The sequence below is a fragment of the Pseudorca crassidens genome, chromosome 3 (assembly GCF_039906515.1).
Source record: "Pseudorca crassidens isolate mPseCra1 chromosome 3, mPseCra1.hap1, whole genome shotgun sequence".
In the NCBI taxonomy this organism is placed as follows: Eukaryota; Metazoa; Chordata; class Mammalia; order Artiodactyla; family Delphinidae; genus Pseudorca; species Pseudorca crassidens.
The window spans coordinates 54,796,390-54,820,144 of NC_090298.1; positions in this window are offsets into that span (position 1 = coordinate 54,796,390).

Below are 23,755 nucleotides of genomic sequence, written 5' to 3' on the forward strand. Positions count from 1 at the left end.
TCTGCAAGTCTGTGGAATAAAATAATGACCGCCAAGCACCCCAGACTTCTACAAGCTCTGGGCAGCCAGAGGAGGCGGATCGGTTGCTCCAATTCAGTGCACAGAACTTGTCCTAAGTCGTCACATGCCTAGCAGCCATCATCGTTTTAACACCTATGGAAACCACACAGTTGTTGGAAGCAGTATCCACTCAGCTCAGAAAATCTGAATGGGGGCGCAAGGAAAGATAAAGTGGGAGCATGGACCAGGAAGAAGGAAAACAAAAGAGGGTCAGAGCGTTGGTAAGCAAGAGTGCCTCCCTGTTTATTGTTTTGTTTGATTTTGTTTTTGTTTTTTTACTACTTTTTAAAATAGATCTTTATTGGAGTATAATTGCTTCACAATACTGTGTTAGTTTCTGTTGCACAACAAAGCGACTCAGCCATATGCCTACACAAGTCCCCATATCCCTCCTCTTGAGTCTCCCTCCCACCCTCCCTATCCCACCCCTCTAGCTCATCGCAAAGCACCAAGCCGATCTCCCTGTGCTGTGCTGCTGCTTCCCACCAGCCAACTATTTTACATTCGGTAGTGTATATATGTCCATGCTACTCTCACTCTGCCCCAGATTCGCCTTCCCACCCCATGTCATCAAGTTCCATTCTCTATGTCTACCTCTTTATTCCTGCCCTGCAACTAGGTTCATCAGTACCATTTTTTTTTGATTCCACATATATGCATTAACATATGGTATTTGTTTCTCTTTCTGACTTACTTCATTCTTTATGACAGACTCTAGGTCCATCCACCTCACTACAAATAACTCAATTTCGTTCCTTTTTATGGCTGAGTAATACTCCACTGTATATATGTGCCACATCTTCTCTTGTGTTTCCCGCTTAGAGAAGTTTCTTTAGCATTTGTTGTAAAGCTGGTTTGGTGTTGCTGAATTCTCTCAGCTTTTGCTTGTCTGAAAAGCTTTTGACTTCATTGAATCTGAATGAGATCCTTGCTGGGTAGAGTAATCTTGGTTGTAGTTTTTTCTCTTTCATCACTTTAAGTATATCCTGCCACGCCCTTCTGGTCTACAGAGTTTCCACTGAAAAATCAGCTGATAACCTTATGGGGATTCCTTTGTATGTTATTTTTTGTTTTTCTCTTGCTGATTTTAATCTTTTTTCTTTGAATTTAATTTTTGTTGGTTTGATTAATGTGTCTTGGCGTGTTTTTCCTAGGGTTTATCCTGTATGGGACTCTGTGCTTCCCAGACTTGGGTGAATATTTCCTTTCCCATGTTAGGGAAGTTTTCCACTACACTCTCTTCAAATATTTTCTCAGACCCTTTCTTTTTCTCTTCTTCTTCTGCGACCCCTATAATTCGAATGTTGCTGCATTTAGTGTTTTCCCAGAGGTCTCTGAGATTGTCTTCAATTCTTTTCACTCTTTTCTCTTTATTCTGCTCCTTGTCAGTTATTTCCACCATTTTGTCTTCCAGCTCACTTATTCATTCTCCTGCCTCAGTTATTCTGTTATTGATTCCTTCTAATGTAGTTTTCATTTCAGTTATTGTGTTGTTCATCTCTGTTTGTTCTTTAGTTCTTCTAGATCTTTGTTAAACATTTCTTATATTTTCTCAATCCATGCTTCCATTCTATTTCTGAGATTCTGGATCATCTTTACTATTATTACTCTGAATTCTTTTTCAGGTAGATTGCTTATTTCCTCTTCATTTATTTGGTCTTGTAGGTTTCTGCCTTGTTCCTTCATCTGTGACATATTTTTTTGCCATCTCATTTTTTTTTTTTTTTTAATGAGTGGGATTGTGTTCCTGTTTTGCTGGTTGTTTGGCCTGAGGCTTCCAACACTGGAGTTTGTAGGCTATTGGGTAGAGCTGGGTCTTGGTGCTGAGATGAGGAACCCCATGAGACCTCACTCTGATGAATATTCCCTGGGGCCTGAGGTTCTCTGTTAGTCCAGTGGTTTGGACTCGGAGCTCCCACTGCAGGAGCTTTGGCCAGACCCTGGGCTCACAAACCAAGGTCCCACAAGCCACGTGGGGTGACAAAAAAAATAATAAAAAATAACAAAGTAAAAAATAAATTTAGACTAGGAAATTAACAGAGATGTTAGAAAGAATGTAAAAATAAAAATACAGATTAATCAACAACCAGAAGGTACATCAGTACCACAATAGTAAAAAAGAGGAGGGAAAAGAAAAAAAAAAAAAAAAGTGTGTGTAGGGGTAAAGGCCCTGGCTGTGGAGAGCGGGGCCTAAGCAAAGGCGAGGTTTGGGTGGTGGGCGGGGCCAATGTTCAGGACCCACAGGGCTGGAAAAGGCCCTGGGGCTGTGGGGGGGTGGGGCTTAGGCTCAAGGAACAGAAGGAGCCCAGGTTGCCCCCCACCCCTGGTCTCAGAAGGCAGGGGACCTCACCTGGGAGCCCAGCAGGCTCCCTGGGCTTGAGTGGGTGGGGCAAATGCCCTCTGCCCCTCTCCTGCTCCTCCTGCAGGGCCCCTCCCGCCTGCCTCTCCTGATCTTCCCAGCCTCTCTCCTATGCCCCCAGGACCCGCGTGGCCTGGAGGGGAGTTTGGAGGAGGGTACCAGGGCACCGATCCTGTATAGCCTCCACTTCTTCTCCCCCCTCAGTCTCCCTACGTCCTACCGGTTCACTCTGGGGTTCCTCCCGCCTCCTTGGGCATCAGAGTCCCCCACCAGTGGCCGGCAGGTGCCCTAGTTGTGGGGAGACGCTAACTCCTCGTCTTCCCACACCGCCATCTTCATTCCGCCTTCCTGCCTCCCTGTTTTAAAAAGTGAAGATTCAATTTCCTTTTACATTTCAACTTCCTTTCATTTGCAAGATATTTCTAGCATTTTCTCAATGGTTTTCCTAATTACCATTCAACTCATAAGACGCTCCCTCCCCCATGCACAGGAGTTCCGTGGCATTGCATGGGGGAGGGCTGGACAGGCAGCACTGTGGAGAAGGATGTGCTATTGTTCAGATGTGCTAAGAGTTCCCATTTCTCCTACCTGTCTACCTCACAGGATGCCCGAGAGCAGAGACTGTGTATTGGGAGCACTCTCATCCCTCAGAAGAGAAGGGCGAAATATTAAGGAGCATAACGATGTCATTGTAGTAAGAACAGGTTTGTGTACCATCCTTCCTGGTAACCTAACTGTTGCCACGAGCGTCCACCTGAGGCATGCAGGTAAGCCTCGGACTTCTGGCGCACATAGTGAACTATAGCTCACACTCACAGAGCAACGGCTTGGAGGGGGATGGACAGACAACCCCCAACTCATCCTCATGACCTCTATGAAAAGACAAAGGGGGGAAATGTTCCTTTACAGGTGATTAGACTGGTATAAGATTTACTGAATAACCGCCTCCTCTGTCATGGACAACGACACGTTTTTTGAGGGCTAACTGGGCAGATAGAATTTGCATCCTCATTGAGTTTATGTTACAGAGATCTGAATTAAAATCTTTCCTTTATTATTAGATCAGATTGGGCAAAATCCCCAAGGAAACAAATTATGGCCTTTAAAGAATAGCAAAATCTCTTCTCTGATAACAATTCTTGGCTGGGCCATTTTTGTTAATAAAATTACAGATCTATTTCTATTCAGAGAGACCAAATATTTATTTCGAGTCAAACTGGCCCAACTTGAGTGATATGTCTTCTCCTGGAGCAATCCAACTAGAGCCAGGAGGACGGAATCACGTAAAGAATGAGCTAGACAGAGGCCAGCTCCCCCAAAAGAGCCATGTGGTGGGGGAAGGGTGTGATTCCCAAGATGTGGGAACTAAGAATACAACCTAACTGCTACACCTAGATGTCCAAGGGAAATGTTGCTGAGGGCTAGACAGGATTGCCCTGTTCTTTTCTTTTCCTTCATGTTCAAACAATGGAACATCACTCTTCCCTACCCTCCACCTCCAATTCTTTCTTTTCTTTTTTATCATAGACTTTATTTTTAGGGCAGTTTTAGGCTTATAGGAAAATTGTGCAGAAAGTAGAGAGTTCCCATACATTTCTTACCCCCAGACACATTTCCCCTATCATTAACATCTTGCATTGGTGGGGTACACTTATTATAACTGATGAACCAATATTGATACATTATTAACTAAAGTCCATAGTTTATATTAGGGTGCACTCTTTGTGCTTTATTGTTCTATAGGTTTTGACCATTGTTCGCCATGCCTCTGTCATTACAGTATCATACTAAATAGTTCCACTTTCCTAAAAATCCCTTATGTTCCACCTATTCATCCCCCCTTCCCTCCAAATCCCTGGTAACAAGTAATCTTTTTACTGTCTCTGCAATTTTGCCTTTCCCAGAATGTAACAGAACTAGAAACATATGGTATGTAGCCTTTTCAGACTGGCTTCCTTCACTTAGCAATATGCACTTAATGTTCTTCCATGTCTTTTCATAGCATGATAGCTCATTACTTTTAATTGCTGACTAATATTCCATTATATTGATATACCAAACTTTGCTGATCCATTCACCTATGGAAGGACACCACCATTTCCTTTTTACTTCTCTGTCCTTAGATGTCCACTTCATGTCTTTAATGGGCCACTGTGAACTTCTTGCCCCTTGATATTAACTTATGCAATTATTATACACTATGCCTATATGAAAATGACAGGGCTTAGAGTGTCATTTTGGTTGGCAACTTGGGTACTAGTGGTATATCACCTGTTTACTTGACAAGTGGTACTTGAATATGTACCTAAAGCCAGTGGAGTACGTGTTTAAGGTAGAATGCCCACATTAACACAGTGAATTGGCTACTCAGGCTGAGAGTGACTTACTGGATATTCCAAGAAGTAGTGAGACTTCAACCACTAGAATTTGAAGTTAGGTATCTTCAGGAATGGAGCGGAAGCCTTGTCACCATCTGTGAAATGGAAATAGATCAAATAGTAACTAAAGAGGATTTCGCCCACCACAAGCCAGTGGTATTGGCCACACTGAGTTAGTACCAAGAAAGGTTGAATAGGGTCAGAGATGTCAGATTTAGGCAATGTTGGAGACAAATACACAGTTTCATTGATTTATCCTTAAAATGTATAAAAATGGTTTTATCGAGGAATGTCATGAATATTATTTTGTTCCCTCATCCACATGGCTGTTTCATGGGCGTGGACCTCTATCAGGCACAGTCTTTAGGTGACCCATCCCCCTGGCTGCAGTTGGATCGGTCCAGGAGAGGACATGGACTCAAGCTGGGCCAGCCAGATACAAAGGAAAAATTCCATTTCTTTGAGTGTGGCTAGATTTGGAACAATTGAACTTTCATGCTATTAGAGGTCATATTTTATGCCTTGGACACTAAATTCTCTTTAGAATGAGAACAATGATATAGATGTGTATGAGAAAGAAACACAGACTCATCTTTTTTTTTTGCTCCTGTTTCCAAGCATTTTATTGAAGAAAACATAGTTGTCTCCTCAACATCGGTTCTTCCTTCTTTTGGCAACTGCCTCAGTCTTCATTTTGATATGCACGGCTACCCCAAGCATACCTTGGAAATAGCTCAAGTCCATAGTTAAATGACTATGGCCTAAATTCATCATAATCCTCGTGCGTGGGCACAGGTGTTGATCCAGAGGTAGATTGGGGCCACCAAGTGGAGCCAATGAGACAGAGGAAGGTAACTGTTGGAGAATCTGAGGAAAGAGGCTTCGTTACTCTTCAGGAGCCACTTCTGGAAGAGATCCCCACCCCAGATGGGGGTGATGTACTGGACTCAGTTTATGTGCCATCCCAGATCCATGCACTTGCCTTGCTTATAGAGCAGCAAGGCCTTAGCGACAGTCTGCTGTTCCCGCGATTATGGACCCAGGTCATTGCTAGAGGTGGAGAAGCCACATACTCAGGGGCACCTAGCGAAGAGAGATTGCTGAGTCTGTGCTCCGGCCCTAGTGTTCCTGTGGGGGCCTCGGCTTTATCAGTAGCCACCTAGAGAAGACTCGGGACAGAACTAGGAAGGGAGGGGGAGTTAGGTCCCGTGAGAATGACTGGTGAAGATAGGGGCCAGGAAGTTGCTGATAAATTCTTCTCTCTTCCTGCACCCACATAGCTGGTCCTGAGATACAGTAGCCGGTGCATCCTTTCTGAAGGCTCCCCTTTGAACTTGCTCTCTCCCCTCTCCCATCTCACTCCCTCTTTCCTTCTCCTGCTTCCCCAAATCGCACTCCAGTCTCAAATAAAGTGCCAACACATCAGTCTTTCTGGGAACCCAGGCTAAGGCAGGAGGATATGACCTCATGGACTGCTGGCATCTCTCTTATGGGAACTAGCAAAAGGATTGAGGCCAGTAGTGTGAAAGACACGTGGAGAGCTGACAGGAACATGATAACATCAATGACCAACCTGGGAGCCCTTCTTACCTCTGGACCTCCAGTTACCCGAGTCAAGAAGAAGTCCATTCTATCTAGTTTTCTGTGAAGGGCAGCTGAATACATTGTAACTGATAACCTTCTCTAGTTTCACCTATATTTGCAGATTCTGGGAGGGTCTCCCTTGTATCATAGCCTTATAATAAATTCCCCTTTTGATTTCAGTTAACGTAAGTTGATTCTGGTACCTGCCAGCAAAAAGATCCTAACTGATATACCCACCTCCATTTTGATTCTGATGAAAAACCATTAGAGCCCCTTGTTGGGATTCTGGTCCTTTTCACCAAAGAAATAAAAATCAGTTAAAATGTATAAAGTGTATGTATAGCCATGCATAAATCACAGGTTATTTCTGTTTTAATTAAAAAACAGGCACGCACATATCAAACAAATTTTTTTAACAATTCTGGAAGTTTTCCCAAATAAAAAGAAAACAATACCCCCAAATAAGAATAGTTTAAGAATTAATCTCTGCCACGCCAGCTTTCCCCCAGATGATGGATTTGTTAGTTAATCATTCTGAAGCCAGGATTAGAGCACAGTGAACAGTTTAATAAACCATTCATTTCCTACAGTGCTGAGCAGTTTCATGGGCTTTTTACTCGCATGCCATAAACAGGACTATAAATTGTATTAGTAATTGTTTTTGAAAAGGATGTCGAGACTTCTGTTCCAAGATGGCGATTTGAGCCTGCACGTTTAACTACTCCCTTTCTTCCCCTGTTCCTATGGAAATGACCACAAACATATTTTAGAATATGGTTAAAACAAACAAACAGAAAAAAAAAAAAACCTTTATTCTGAGAAACAGTGAAAACTGCTATCCACAGGCTACCAACTGGGAGGAATTCGGCAAAATAGCAGAGATAGAAATAGATAGCAGAAGACCAACTAGCCCAAGACTTGATGAGTGCAAGGAAAAGCCTCCCTGCACTTGAGCAATCTAGCAGAACCACCTAGATTCTGATCCTCCTGGAGCAGCAGGGCCTGGGGGGTGAGGCTGGGCAGTGGAGTATTTAGTGCCTGTAATGCAAGGTCTTTGCTAAAATTGGCTCCCATTGGGGGTCATCCTGTCCCTTAGAAAGGAGAGGTGGACCAGCTAACCTCAGGTCACTACAACAAACACAGGAAAAATAACAATAATAAAAGAGGAAAAAGAAGAAAAGAACATCAGGGACCTATAGAGATGCTGAGACCCTGGCCTCCTCCAGCTGCATTCACTTCTTGAGGTCATTGTCAGAAAGTGGAAAACACTTTCCAATCATGTGCCAGAGGCTGATGGGCAATTTTCTTCAATCAGGAAGTAGTTTGAGCTTTGTCGATTATATGAAAATAGCAAAGCCGTACTAGACCTGAAGGTCTCCGGAATAGAAAGGGCCCTTCTGCCATCCAAAGGTTAAGGTACTAGGAGCTAGGGAATGGATTGAAGTTTATTGACTTTCAATTGATGAAACATTGACAACAGCATCAGATAGTGAAATTACACCTCTCGGCTCAGAGAATATTGTTTCTTGTCCCAGACTCATTGTTGAAGTTGACAAGTAAATGGCTTTCTGGTAAACATTTATTCCATTTTTCAATCTGGACACCAAATTGATGTGTAGCAATAATGTGAGGGTAATTACAGGAGTCTGAAGGACCTGAAGTCTTGCAAAAGCCTAAATGTTTTCGAAAGCAGGCTGTTTCTTTTACTTTCCAGTCGGCATTGGATTGCTCAAGAGGACAATGCATGCCGAAGAACTGGATTCAATTCAAAAACTACGTATGTGGGTTTTCTGGGAGGGGAGATACAGAGCTTAAGGTGGCACTGATGATGTTTTCTTTCTCATCATCTCCCTATCCTCTCCTTTAAATACCTTCTCATTAATTCTGCAAAATCCACCAGACAATTCTCCACTCCCAGGGGCTTTCTCACCTCAGTTGAAAACAGCTCTTCACAACAGATGATTCAATTTTATTTTCCCCTTGCTAAAGGGGTGGAGGTGAGGAGGAAAGGAATTATTCCTCTAAACTAAGATTTCTCAACATTTCACATTGTCTTCCTCCTTCACATTCATGAGCCGCCCTCCTCCCCCTTCATTTCTCATTAAGAATGCTCGACAGCAAAACTCTAATGAAAGTGTACCTTACAAGGAAGAGTGAGCCTTAAACCTCTGAGGCTCAGTGAGCCTATCTGTAGAATGGGGCTATTAAGGGATCCCTTGTGGGGTTATGTGAAGAATTAACGAGAGAATTTATATGAAAGCATGCTTTAAAACAAAAGCGCCCTAGGGGATACAGGGGTAGAGTGAAATTACAGAGTGATGGAGAGCCAGGAACCTGGCAGCCCCATTTAATGTGTGACTCTGGGTGAATTATTTAACCTCTCTGTTCCTCGGCTTACCTATCTGTAAATGGGGATATGAGTGCCCACTTCAGATCGTCTTTGTGAGAATCAATGAGTTCTTAATGAATATAGGCTAACATAAAAATAAAAGACATCGTTCTTACAATTTCAGAATAATCCTGTCATAAGTAAGAGGTTTCCTATCTCCTCCACAAAGTGATAACTTTTAATATAGATATTCGATGGCCTGTCTGGGGATGTGTGGTGTATGGAAGAAAACGCAGATCCAGATCCAGAGTCAATTCTCTGTATTCAGTAGAGGTCTGAATTTTATATGGAGGTCAAGGGAGAACGCTCTGGTATATTTCACGGAAGTAAGGGGAAGATACTTAAACCGGAGGATGGAAGTGAGTGAGTACACAGGCCTAACTCTACACAATGAACAGGTGTATGCTGCTTACCTCCTCGTTTTAGGACCGTTCCCATCCTGAGCTCCTAGTGGCCCAGATCCTCATCTCGTAGGTTGTAAATTCTGGTGTCTACCATCATCCCCTAAACTGGGGATTAACTACTGAGTTAACTACCGAGAGACTATTATCATCCTAGAGGTACTGGCAAAAGTTCTTAACCTTCCAAAGAGGGATCTGTATTTGTGGAGTTTTAGGCACAACGATAGTCCAAGGAGGGATTTTGCAAGAGCTAGACGGTGATAGGCTAGGAAGAGTTGCAAGACATTCAGGGCCAGATCAACTGTTGGAGGCCCTGAACACAAATAACATTTTGGTACTCATTAAATCCCATATAGTTCATAGTAAACGTTATATAAAATCATAAAACATAAATACCATACCCACGTGTACGCTGAAAAAGAAATACATTCATTTTAGATTTACTGATTTCAAAAGTCTGGGTAAGTTCATCAAAGCTGAATCCGTACCATCTCTCTCCTCTCACTCTGGCCCTGCTTTCTGGTGACCTCGCCACATCCTCAGGCTGCCTGTCAAATGTCCGCTCCCTCCCATCTCCACTTCCTCCTGCTGCGGTCACCAGCCAAGCCATCTGCTCCAGCTCTCCGAGGAGGTGCCTCAGGAACTCTCGCCAGGCTCTGCCGCCAGGGCCATCCTATCTCCTCCCCCGCCACCACCACAGAGCTTCCAGCTCTTTGTACCATTGACAGTTCTCCAACTTGGCTCATAAAGCCCAGCTCCTTGAACTCCCACTTCAGAGACAAGGTGACAGCTAACACCTTGTCTTGTTTGAAGTTTATGCTGTATTGGGGAAAAAAACCAAGAGAGTGGGTTCCCAGGAATTGCTTTCCTGCTTCTTTGGGGACGGAGCTGGGGCCTCTTCCCAGTGTGTGGGGTTTAATCCCAGGCTCTCCAACAAAGATGGCAGACAGAACTGTGTGGTAGAGACACCTGCGGCATTAGAGGCAGAAACACCTGAGTTTGTATCTTACTTTAGGCACTCGCTACCTGTGTAAGGCTACTTCACCTTGCTGAGCCTCAGTTTCCCCCTGGGAAAATGAATATGATGAGAGTGTTTGTCAAGAGCACCTACAGTGAGGTAGGTGGGTGCCACACCTGGCTCGGAGCAAGGGCGTAATACACGGGAGATTTTATTTATAAAAAGGCCGGGTCCTGTGACTCGGAGACTGTGGCAACACATCCCTTGCATGTACCTGAGATTGTCCTGTTCCTCGGGGTGAATCCCCTAGAGAAGCAGACTGGAGACTGACTTGCACCATCAGAAAGGGTACCTCACACTCCACTTTATCGACCTTTTATCCACGATTTGTCACCAAGCCAAGGCTACATCAGAAGACACGCCTGATCTATAGATTAGGAGGAAAAGTAGCTCTGTCTTCCCCAAGCTCCTAGAGACCACCTAGCTCTTAGGGCCAGGTAGTGGAGGAAAGAAGTATATCCTCAAGTCTTTCGAGCAGGATTTTCAAAGTGAATCCATTGTATATGAAGAATTTCCTGAAAGCTGAGAAAGGCTAATTTGATGGACTGATAGTGAAAATAGTGCCTCTGACAGTTTTGGGTCTGTGGCCTTTAACAATTTTTTTTCAGTATAGAACTCAGGTAACTCCCATCAGCATGTAGATTTCCTTGCTTATAAAATGTCAACTCCACAGTCAAGTGACTGCTTAAGGAATCTGCAAAAATGGATTCTAGAACATTTTGCATCCCACCTAGCGACTAGTCTGGGTCTCATTTATTTTCTCCCTTGGAGTCAGGGACATCAAAACCTTACAGGCCCCAGCCAGAACCTGCTTCCTATGCTCATGACCTGTGCAGTCACATGGGGCCCAGTGTCTAGAATGGTCCTATAATTGGTTTGATGTTCTGCTGTCAGAACATTAAATTCTTAACAAGTATTATTCAATTATTAATAATTTTTGAACAAGGAACCCTGCATTTTCATTTTGCACTGGGCTTTGCAAATTATGTAGCTGGCTCTGGCCCCAGTACCCAGCCCGTTGTCTGTTGTATAATAGATGCTTATTTACTATTTGAAGAAAATTAATGATCAACAGTGTAATGCCCTCTCTGTTTCTTCATTAGAGTATATTCGAGCTATGGTCCATAAAGCATTTGAAACCCTCCTATGTGTTATAACCTGAACAAAGGCCATATTAAGTCTAAAAATTATACTTGAAACTTAGAAACCTAATGTGATACGTGAAATACCAGCTACCAGTGGATTCCCTCCCAAACAGGAACAATTTACAAATCTTCCATTTGCCTGATAGTAACAGCTTCTGCTACTGAACATCTCAAAGGAATAACAGGTCAAAGTGCTGAGTAGAGAATTCTGCCAACTCAATATAAAGCTATCGAGGTGATGCTATTAAGTCCCAAGAAGCGAATATTCAGATCTCATTCAAATGAAGTTCTTAGGGGGAATTGCCCTTTATATAACAATTGATTTTTCTAAAGTGAATTACCAGTTATAGGATGTTTACTCTGGTTTGTTGTTTAGGGACTTGGGGATGTGTATGAACCACACTTCAGGAAAGAGAGCTGAAAAGCAGGGCAACGTGCAGAATTGTAATCAGAAAGTGGATGATAAAATCATTCAAAGAAATAAAGCAGAAGCCAGCCAGAAAAACACAATTAAAAAACTGAGAAGTGAGTGAAATCCCCATAGCGTGACCATGGTGGGATCTGACACTGAGGTGATGGAATACGTTGAACTTCATCTTCCATTCCAAAGGATTCAATTTGCAAGGGCACCATCAGTGTAGGTTAAATAAAACACTCTTGTTTAGAAACAAGGTGGTGGTGAGCGGGGGTGACTATAATATCTTATAACAAAGGATAATGGGGAAAATATGGGACATTCCTTCTCCACACCTCTTCTTGCTTCTCTCTACGGACCTTTATCACTGACACTTCTCAGCATTCTCTCTCAGAGAATGGGCAGCTGCTGAAAAGTTTCAGAGCAAGGGCAACAACGTGGGGAATACTGCAGCAGAAATACAACCAGCCGCAGAGAAGGCCAAATAGGGAAGGAAATGAGATCAGTAAGACTCTAGATTTTTTTTTTTTTTTTTTGCGGTATGCGGGCCTCTCACTGCTGTGGCCTCTCCCGTTGTGGAGCACAGGCTCCGGACGCGCAGGCTCAGCGGCCATGGCTCACGGGCCCAGCTGCTCCGCGGCATGTGGGATCCTCCAGGACCGGGGCACGAACCCGCGTCCCCTGCATCGGCAGGCGGACTCTCAACCACTGCGCCACCAGGGAAGCCCAAGACTCTAGATTTTAATAGCGAATTCAGGAATCAATCAATCCAAATCTTTCTGGATTACAATGTGCCCTGTGCTCACGAGACCTACATGAAGGGTGGCAGCCAGGAGAATATTTGACTGTGCTTCACCGGAAGTACAGAGTAGATAACTCCTGAACGAGTCTTTTCCCACGTGGATTTAACCTGGAGGCGGTTCTCAGCCTCCCAAGCCAAAAGCCAAAGCACAGGATATAATTCCTCTCAGATGGAGAACGAACACCAGTAGGAGAAAAGAGCAAGAGGTGATTTTATACACAGGCAACATACTGCAGTTTATGGAACTTGAACGATTGAGGATGGAAAGACAGAGTTCTCTGTAATTGGTGTTAAAGCCTTACAACAAGGAAATGCCATGTGGCCAGAAAGAATAAAAATGGGACAGAAAAGAAGAGGATCGGGTAATGAGAAAGAAGAGAGGAAAGGATGCAGGCCAGACGAGGGCTGAGACAGCTTCTGAACCCACAGCCTGCTTGAGGTTCTCACCAATTCCAAGGTGAAGACAGCGTGAGAGTTAACATCAGAAGCACGTTATTTTATTTGTAGTTTTTTGGTGATACTTCGGTTAACAGTTGAATAAACTGTGTGTGATTCTCAGTTTGGCATAGAAAACAACATAAAATTTAACATTTGACTTTCGTGTCCTAAAGTTCCTTGGCCACCGGTACCAGAGGAAAGTTTACACTGCCGACTGCTTCCCTGGGCCGCACCTGCTCGCATGTAGCTCCCTCTCCCCCAGCCCTCCCCAATCCACCCACTCTTCCTGTATTCATCTGAACGCCCTCCTACTGCTGCAGGAGCTGCCAAAAGCCCACTGCCACATTCCTTTGCTTGTTTTTTGTTTTTGTTTTAACATCTTTACTGGAGTATAATTGCTTTACAATGGTGTGTTAGTTTCTGCTTTATAACAAAGTGAATTAGTTATACATATACATATGTTCCCATATCTCTTCCCTCTTGCATCTCCCTCCCTCCCACCCTCCCTATCCCACCCCTCTAGGTGGTCACGAAGCACCGAGCTGATCTCCCTGTGCTATGCGGCTGCTTCCCACTAGCTATCTATTTTACGTTTGGTAGTGTATATGTGTCCATGCCACTCTGTCACTTTGTCTCAGCTTACCCTTCCCGGGGGGGGGGGGGGGGGGGGGAAGGTCATGAAGAACCTAGGGGTAAGACGGGAATAAAGACACAGACCTACTAGAGAATGGACTTGAGCATTACTTTGCTTTTTAAAGCAGTGGGACAGAACACGTCTTTGTGTAAATGTCTTCTATCTAGGTGATGCCCGGGGAAGGCCACAACTTTCAAAGTGAAACAAGCCCTTTTGAGCACTTTTCTAAACCAATAGTGAAGTCTCACTCTAAAAGGCATCCTACTTTGCTCTCGGACCAACAGTTCAAACACCAGGTGGTTCTTTAAAAATAATTTCTCTTCTTTTTTCTTTATAAATTTCTATGTTACTAAATAGTCCTCTAAAATATTATTTTTAAATGGTGGCATATCATTCAGTCCCATGGCTGTGACACTTTTAAAATACAATGCCCTGCTGTTGGATGTTTTAATTTATTTAAGTTGTTTAATATTGTGGCCAATATTTTGCTATTATAAATAGGGCTAATATATATACTATGTGTATATTTTCATGCATGTACGATTATTTCCTTATAAATACATTGAAGTAGAATCATTATAAAATACTATAACTTTGAAGCAAATTATTCTGCAGCTTCTTGTATGTATTTTAAATGATGTGCTGAAAGCTTTACAAATGTATAAAAGGCCTATGTTATTGTACCCTTAGCCACTCAGTGAATAAGTTAAAAAAGAAGTTTATAGCATTAGAATTATGAACGATTATCATAAAAATAAGTACATTGCCAGACAGTCAATAGTCATAAATAGTGCGTACTGCTTGAGGTTTAAAGAAACAAGAAAAATTAAAACTTGACCAAAGGAGTTTCATAAGGCTTTTATGAATAATAAACCACTCCAAATTCACTTCTTGCTGTTGATAACTATGACTGACATCCACCTCAAGGTAACTGTGATTTGACATATTTTATAAGAGTTGGGTACAATAATTAAAAAGCTTTAAGAAACAAAGGCTTTGAAAGAGTTTTAGTATCAAAAACTTTGGTTGAGCAGACAGTTCCATTCATTTGCATTAAGGCAAGACTATTTTGAAGAATTATGAGTCAACATTGCAAATATATATTGGTATATGCCATATTTAAAAACATACTTTCCCTACTACTTCCCTATACTTCCCTTCTGCTCCAATCGAGGTGGTCAGATCATGCTAACAAAATGTTTTCTTCATTTTCCAAGAAATATATGACTACTTTCTTTTAGAGACATTAAATGTTACAGATAGGAGACTTTCATTTCCAGCAATTATAAAGTAGCATGTATCAGGTTAATCCTACAGTTATGATCAATCTTAGTACATTTCAAGTATACAATATAGAATATTTACTAAAATTGACGATTTGCTCGGGCATACTGCAAGTCTCAACAAATTTCAAAGAATTGAAAAAAAAAAATACACTATTCTCTGACCTTAGCGGAGTTAAGATAGAAACCGGTCAGCCAAAAATCACTAAAAATGTTTTCAGTGTTTGAAAATTAAGCAATAAACTGCTAAATATTTCATTGATCTAAATAAGAAATCACAATGGAAATTAGAAAATGTTTTAAACTAAATGATGATGGGAACATACTTCATATCAATACTCCTGGGTCAGGTTAGAGCTTATTTTAGCGAGCTTTTGCTGTGTAAAAAACCATCCCAAATTTTAATGGCTTAAAAACAACCACCATTTTATTAATATCAAGATTCTATGGTTTGCTTGGGTGGTTCTTCTATTCTGGCTTGGCTGACATTGTTGGACTCTCTTGTATCTATGGTCAGATAAAGGTTGGGGAAGATGGAAGACCTAGAATGGCCTTATTCACATGTCTGGCAGTTAGCAGACTTTCAGCCAGGATACCTTAGTTCTTCTCCATGTGACCTCCTCCCCTCCAGCAAGCTAGCTTGCTCTCATTCATGGGGTGTTCTCAAGTTTTCAAGCACAATAAGAAAAGACAAACTTCAATGCTTAAAAGTTTTCCAAATCTCTGCTTGTTTTATGTTTGCCAACATCCATTGATTAAAGCAAGTCACATAGCCAAACCTAGACTCAAGGACAGAAACAACTTTTGATGGAAAAATCTGCAAAATTATATTACAATAGGTCATGCAGACAGAGATAGAAAAAAATTGTGGTCACTTTTACCATCTACACACAGCTTAAACAGTGCTCAGAGGGAAATTTATATCTTTAAATACATATATTAGCAAGTGAGGAAGATTTGAGTTTTTAATCTCACGAAGTTAGAAAAGGAAAAACAAACTAAGCCCAAAGAAGGCAGTAATAAAGAATAAAAATTAATGATAAAGGAAATAAACATACAATAGAGAAATTCAACAAAGCCAAAAGTTTGTTCTTTAAAAATATTGATAAAATTGATCAACAAGAACAGTAAGAGAGAAGAGACAAATTATCAATAAAAAGAATAAAACAGTAGCCATTACGACAAGTCGGGCAGGTGTTACAAAGATGAGAATTTATAAACAATTGTTTGCCAATATCTTTGAACGTAAGATAAAATGGAAAAATTCATTGGAAAATACAAGTTGCTAAAATGGACAACAGAAGAAATAAAATCCTATATTTATGAAAGTAATTCTCATTTTATCGAAAACCCTTTCCACAAAGAAAATTCAGACCCATGTCTTCACCAATGAATTCTTCCAAATATCTAAGAAATAATACCAATCCTTCACAAACATCTCTAAAGAATAGAAAAATAGGTGACACTTCTGAACTAGTTTTACAAGACTACCAAACCCTCATGCCAAAACTTTAGGAGGACACTACAAGGAAGGAAAATTATAACAAAAATTCTAAATAAAATATTAGCAAATTGAATCCATAAAACAGGCTTATTTAAGTTTAGAAAAATTAGGAAATCAATCAATAAAATTAACCATATTAATAAAACAAAGGAGAAAAATCATGTGCTCATTATTTTGCCAGATGCAGAAAAAATATTTTGATAGAATTTTTTAATACCCATTCATGACTTCTTTTAACTTTTTTTTTTTTGGCAAACCAAGAATAGAAGAGACTTCCTTAACTTCCATAAAGGGTGTATGTATATATATATATTTTTTGCGGTACACGGGCCTCTCACTGCTGTGGCCTCTCCCATTGCGGAGCACAGGCTCCGGACGCGCAGGCCCAGCGGCCATGGCTCACGGGCCCAGCCGCTCCGCGGCATGTGGGATCTTCCCGGACCGGGGCACAAACCCGTGTCCCCTGCATCGGCAGGCAGACTTTCAACCACTGCGCCACCAGGGAAGCCTAAGGGTGTATTTTTTAAAACCTACATAAAACTTCATATATAATGATAAAATTATTTAAAAGGCCTTCCCAAGATTAGGAATAAGGCAAAAATGATCATTTTTACTACTTATATTCAATGTTGTACCTGAGGTTTCAGCCAGTGCAATAATTTTTAAAAAAAGAAAAATTGATAGATATAAGTACTGGAAAGGAAGAAATAAAACTGTCATTATTCACAATGACATAATTGTGTATGTAGAAAATTCAAAGGGTAAAATTTCAGAATAAATAAGTGAATTTAGCAAGGTCCCTGGATACAAGATCAATATAGAAAAGTCAATTATAAATATTTCTATATCTTAACAACATACAATTAGAAGATAAAAGTTTTAAATTACATAATATAAAACAGCATAAAAACTTTAAATATCTAGGAATAAATCAGATTAAAATGTGTAAAACATCACCAAAGAAAACTACAAAATATTACTGAAAGAAATAAAAGAAGATATGAATAAATGAAAAGATACACCCGTTTTCAGATTGAACTACTGAATATTGTAAAATTGTCAATTTTTCCTAAATTAATCTTTAGATTTAACAAAATCCTAGTCAAAAACTTCAGAAGCCTTTTTTGTGTGTGTGGAAATTGCTAAGTGGATTCTAAAATTTTAAATGGAAATACAAACGGCCAAGAATAGCAAAAGACAAACTTGAAAAAAAGTAGGGTGGAGGATTTATGCTATCAAATATCAAATTATTACAAACCTACAGTTATTAAAACAAGAACAAAACAAACAAACAAAACAGTGTGGTATTGGTAAAAGGACAGAAAAGTGAATGAACGAAGGAACAGAGTCCCAAAATGGACTTATACATACACAGCAACCATTTTTAAAATAAAGATGTCACAACACTGTAATGAGGGGAAGGGGAACTTTTTCCCATAAATGATTCTTGACCCATTACATACCTATACAGAAAGAGATGAACCTTGAACTCTACCACACACAAAAAGCAATTCCAGAAAGATTATAGTAAATATGCAAGGTAAAATAATAAAGCGTCTAGAAGGTAACATAGCAGTTTATCTTCATGACCTTGGCAGTAGAAAATGGAACACCACCTTTATTTAAATAGCTGGCTCAGATGTATTTGACATATCCAGTCTGCTCTATCCAGCCTTCTCCATTCTTCCTAGCTCACTCCGATTATCCTCTTTTCTGAGCTTCTATTTCTCTCTCTTACAGTTACTACCGCATATGTTAGCACTCACATTGTAAATCATCCCCAATTTCTGTCCTGTGTGTTGGTCTTGCAAGCTTTATGATGGCAGAGCTCATCATTCTCTGCTATTTTCAATAGTGCCTGAGTTAGTGCCAGGCCCTCAATTAGTAACTCAGAAGTCCAGGTGGTCCTAAATCTCTCTGAACCTCTGCTCTGTTCTCTGTCCTTTCTAGGACACAATGCTTGAGTCCCTTCATTCATCTAAACACTGCAGAAGTCTGACCTAAGCGTTTCCTGAAAGCAAAACATTCTACCAGGCATCACACAGGCTGCAAAGTTGTGTAGGTATCATTTTATGCTCTCAACAAGTTTATCATCTCTTAAGGGAGATATGGGGCAGAATCATTATTTTGTACTTCAGAGAAGTGTGGGATGAGTATCTGAAGAAGAAGAACAGAAGAGAAGAAGGAATTATTTTCCCCCGGCTAATCAGGAAGGGCATGTTGAATAAGTGGCATCTGAGATGGGTCCTAAAGGTTATAAAAGACTATTCCAGGCAGAGCAAAAACTTAATGAATATTTTTTTGAATTGATGAACTACAATTCTTGGATAACTGTTTGAATAGATTTCTCCTGGAATAATTAAATTGACTTCCTATAACCACAGAAGAGCACTTGTTCAGGCTATGAAGCAAGTGCTCCTGGAAGGACAGAAAAGATGAAGTGGTTGCTTTCGTCTGAAGTCTATGGCTGTTAAATCTGAGCTGTCAGAGGACTGTGTTAGCAGAAGCTCTTATCTTTCGAATACATAGATGGCTGTTTTCTGCTGCTTCCTTCCAGCTCAGGGGAAGAAGTTATTGCAACAAGTCTGCTTTGGAACTTTTTAGTAAGTCTTCCACCGCCTTTGTGAAATTGAATGAAGAGATTGCATTACGTTTTTAAAAGAGTTGAAAGAATAAGTCAGAACAATAGAAGTCCAGATTAGCTTCAAGATTCATGTCAGAGATTAGTGGGAATTTAGGAACAGATGGGAGGGCCCTGAATTCCTTGGTGTTAGAATAACACAGTGCCTGTGTTGCAAACTCAAATGCCTACAGGGAGCATGGAGGTAAAAGAAGTGGGTGGGTGGATGGGCTGAATATAAAAATAGTAACAGCAGAAATGTGATGAGAAATGGCAACTCACACTTGGGCTGTAGTAAGGCAAATTCTCAGGCCCTACCCAGACCTACTGAATCAGAAACTCCAGGGTGGGACCCAGCAATCTCCAAATGGTTCTGATGGATAGTAACATCTGAGAAATACTGCAATAAGGAAAGTGAAAACAGAGGCAAACTGGTATGCTCACACCCCATGTAAAGGCCAAACATTTCTCTGCCGTATGTGATTTTTGCCTTGTAGGACATAGACCCTATGTTGCCAGACTTTCCACTTTTGTAAAGAGAGGTCATACGTCTGAATTTTTACGTGATATTTCTTGATTTTTTTATGTATAGTAATAGCCATGATTAAAAAACAAACAAACAAACAAAAAAACCTCTGGTGGCCAAATATAATCGCGGTCAACATTTCACCACTGTAAATTGGCTTGCGATCTCTAGCATAGTGATTAAAAGCATAAGCTCCAGAGTCAGACAGCTGTTAAATTCAAATTCCAGCTCTTCTTACTTTGTGGGTACTTGTAAAAGCAAATTGTTTAATATCCCCAAGCCTCGATTTCCTCCTGTGTGAAATGGGCATAATAATAGTACCTGCTTCAGAGGGTCCTTGTGAAGGTAGGGTGAGGTAATGCTTATTCAAGGGGCTGGCACATTGTAAGTGCTCAGTTAATGATACCTTTATAATTACTCTGCTCAAGCACAGAACATGCTGGGTCTGTAGGGAAAAGGAAGGCAACTGAGATAGGGGAGTAGGGAACTCATTGATTTCTCTGGGCTGAGCTGGGTGGTCCTACACAGTGTCCAGAGTAAGTGGCAGCCTCACGCAGGGACCAGGCTGTGCTCAAGCAGGAAGGAGATGTATTTGATGGGTGTGACCCAGTAGTAGAAGATTCTCATAGTCCCACATGTCATTTTGGGCAATCTGCTCGTATATGGCCAGGACTCAGCCTGGGTTGGGAGTAAGGACCCTGGCAAGTCTTAAATTCCTGGGATCCCAAAAGCAGGTTATGTTCAAAGTTTAAATGTAAGAACAGCCAGGTAGCCTGTACATTAGCTCAGACCCACCCATGGGTCAGTACATCTGAGGGTGTCGGGGAAGGGGAAGAAGAAAAAAGATAAAAAGCGGTGTGCCCATCGAGAGCATATGCTAGGTAGAGTAGATACCAGGTCTGTGGGCTGCCACGATTACCTCCAGTCCCCACATCTGGAGGGGCTGAGGCAGCTGATATACTTCCCGTCTTAATCTAGACCAGCTCAGCTCCAAGGCATGAATGAGCCTGGAGGTGGAAGGCTTTGGAGACACTTCCTGTGAGTGGCTAGGAAAGGTGAAGCTTGACAGATACAGATGCTGGCTTAGGCAATGGGGTATCACTCATTTTTCTAGAAGGCAAGAAATTATAGTACTAATTAAAAGGGTCAACTTTCAGTCAGTATATAGGATGCACTGGATGAGGAGTCAGGGAAAAAGGAAGACCATGGCACTTACCCTGGCCAGTAATCTCAGCATTTGGACCACTCTCCTCTCAGTATTATTCAGGACATCTTTAATTGATTAAAATATCCTCTCCTGGGCTTCCCTGGTGGCGCGGTGGCTGAGAGTCCGCCTGCCGATGCAGGGGACACGGGTTCGTGCCCCGGTCCGGGAAGATCCCACATGCCGCGGAGCGGCTGGGCCCGTGAGCCATGGCCGCTGAGCCTGCGCATCCGGAGCCTGTGCTCCACAGCGGGAGAGGCCACAACAGTGAGAGGCCCGCGTACCACAAAAAAAAAAATCCTCTCCTGCTAATATCCCTGAAAAGACATCAACATCTTTCCAAAACTCTGCTCTATACAGAGTTACCATACGATCCTGCAATCCCACTCCTGGCCATATATCTGGAGAAAACTCTAATTCGAAAAGATACATACACCCCAATGTTCATAGCAGCACTATTTACAATGACAAAGATATGGAAGCAACCTAAATGTCCCTTGACAGATGAATGGATAAAGAAAATGTGGTGTATATATACAATAAAATATTACTCAGTCATCAAAAAGAATGAAATAATGCCATTTGCAGTTACATGGATGGATCTAGAGATTATCATATTAAGTGAAGTAAATCAGACAGGGAACGACAAATAGCATATGATATCATTTATTTGTGGAATCTAAAAATATGATACAAATGTACTTGTCTACAAAACAGAAACAGACTCACAGACATAGAAAACAAACTTACTGTTACCAAAGGGGAAGTGGGGGAGGGGTAAATTAGGACCTTGGGATTAGCAGATACTCACGACTATATAAAAAATAGGTGAACAACAAGGACCTACTGCATAGCACAGGGAACTACACTCACCTATACCTTGTAATAACCTAAACGGAAAAGAATCTGAAAAAGAATATATATATGAATAAGTGAATCACTTCGCTGTACACTTGAAACTAACACAGGATTGTAAATTAACTATACTTCAATAAAACAAAACAAAACAAAACAACTTTGCTCTATCTAGACAGCTACTCCAACAGACGGAAATTAGCACTTAAAGTTCCTGGTTTGGGTGTCCATTGCTACAGCGTGATGACAATGGGGGTGAAAGAAAGGGGTTATTCAAAAAATGTTATGAAATATCAATAGGAGTCAGTGCCTAAATTTTTGATGGGGGTTGGGGGGTAAGATGGGGCCAGCATGAAGAAACCCAGGTGCAAGATCACAGTAAGTTTTCAAGTCTAAGAGTGGGAGACTGCTTGATGCTGTTAAGAAAAGGACCTTCCCTCCAAAAAACAAAAAAACATATAAACAACCAAGGAATTCAGAAAAATGAGCAGGTTGGTGGAGAAAAGATGATGAGTTCACCTTCTGAGGTTTGGCAGAATAAGGAGCTGGAGGTGTCCATGGAACAGTTTGACATGCTGGACTCTTCTCAAATCCTATCAGCTTTTAAACTTGGTGTGTGAGGCTTTGGGAAGATGTCAAGAATGTGTTGGATACTTTGTCCTTGAGGAGTTCAGGAGATAATGGAGGCATAGGGACACCCACACATGACTAACAAGGAGTTGTATAACCAAAAGGAATCAAACAGAAACCACACACATATTTAGAAAGGGGGATGAGTGGGGAAACAAGGCAAGTCATGGAAGCTGAGGGTGGATCTCAAATCAATTCTGAGCATGAATAGAACACTGGGGCCAGAAGATGATCCAAATTCTTCCTTAGACATGGGTAATTATTCAAAAAGGACATCTTCTTGGCCTGAGGATCCAAAAACCATCACTGATGCCATCATCATAGGATATTTATTTACCAAGCATCAGCATATTCTCAGCATTATGCTAGTGGTCAAAAACCCTTTGCCCTATGAGGAACTCACAGACTTGTAGGTGGAAGATATGTACCAAGTTACTGCAATACAGCAGGAGAAGTTCTGAGATACCTGTATACACAGAGAGATACAGGAGCATGTAGCATGTCTAATGAAGCCTGAGAGGAGCAGGGCAGGTGTCCTGCAGAGGATGAAGTTGGAGATGCACTGAAAGGAAACTAGAAAGATTGGGATGAGCAAATACATACTACTATATACCCATCCTTATCCATCTGCGTGCCAAGTTGCCCAGGCTTTCTAGGCAGCACCCAGCAGGAGCAGCAGAGAAGTGTGCAGGTGTGGAGTACGACTCAGGGTGGGCTCTTTAATGCAGTTCCTCAAGCTTGCTCTTGGAAAAAGGCCAGAGAGTTTTAAATCACCTTTTATTTATTTTGTCTTTTTTTTTTTTTTTTTTGAGGGAAGCATAGCAGAGCATTTGTAGCTAAACTTCTTCTCTGCTGGCTGACTTCCAGAATAAATCTGACTAAATAGACTCACCGTCTTTTGGGGCAGACACCCCAGGGCATCCTTCTTATACACTGATCTTCCCCCCAAAGTCTTTTCTACCAGGGAAATGAGAGGGAAGTTGATCTGAGAAAGTTGTTAAGATGAGAGGTTTTTTGGTTATTATTGCTTGTTTGTTGTATCACTGCTAGGTCTCCCATCTTTTAAAAATTAAATTTTATTTTTCTATCACTTTTGTAATGCTTAATTTTAGAAAAAAGAAAAAAAAAACCTAACAAAGTTTACTACCTCAACCATTTTTAAGGGTATGGTTCAGCAGTGTTAAATACAATCACATTGTTGAGTAACTGATCTCCAGAAATGTTTTACCTTGCAAAACGAAAACTCTATACCCATTAAATAACAATTCCCCATTTCCTCTTCCCCCAGTCCCTGGTACCCACCATTCTACTTTTTGTTTCTATAAATTTGACTCCTTTAGATATCTCACATAAGCGGAATCCCACAGCCTTTGTCTTTTTGTGAGTGGCTTATTTCACGTAGCATAATGTCCTCAGGGTTCATCCATGTTGTAGCATGTGTTATAATATCCTTGCTTTTCAGGGCTGAATGCTATCCCACTGGATGTATATATCACATATTATTTATCCA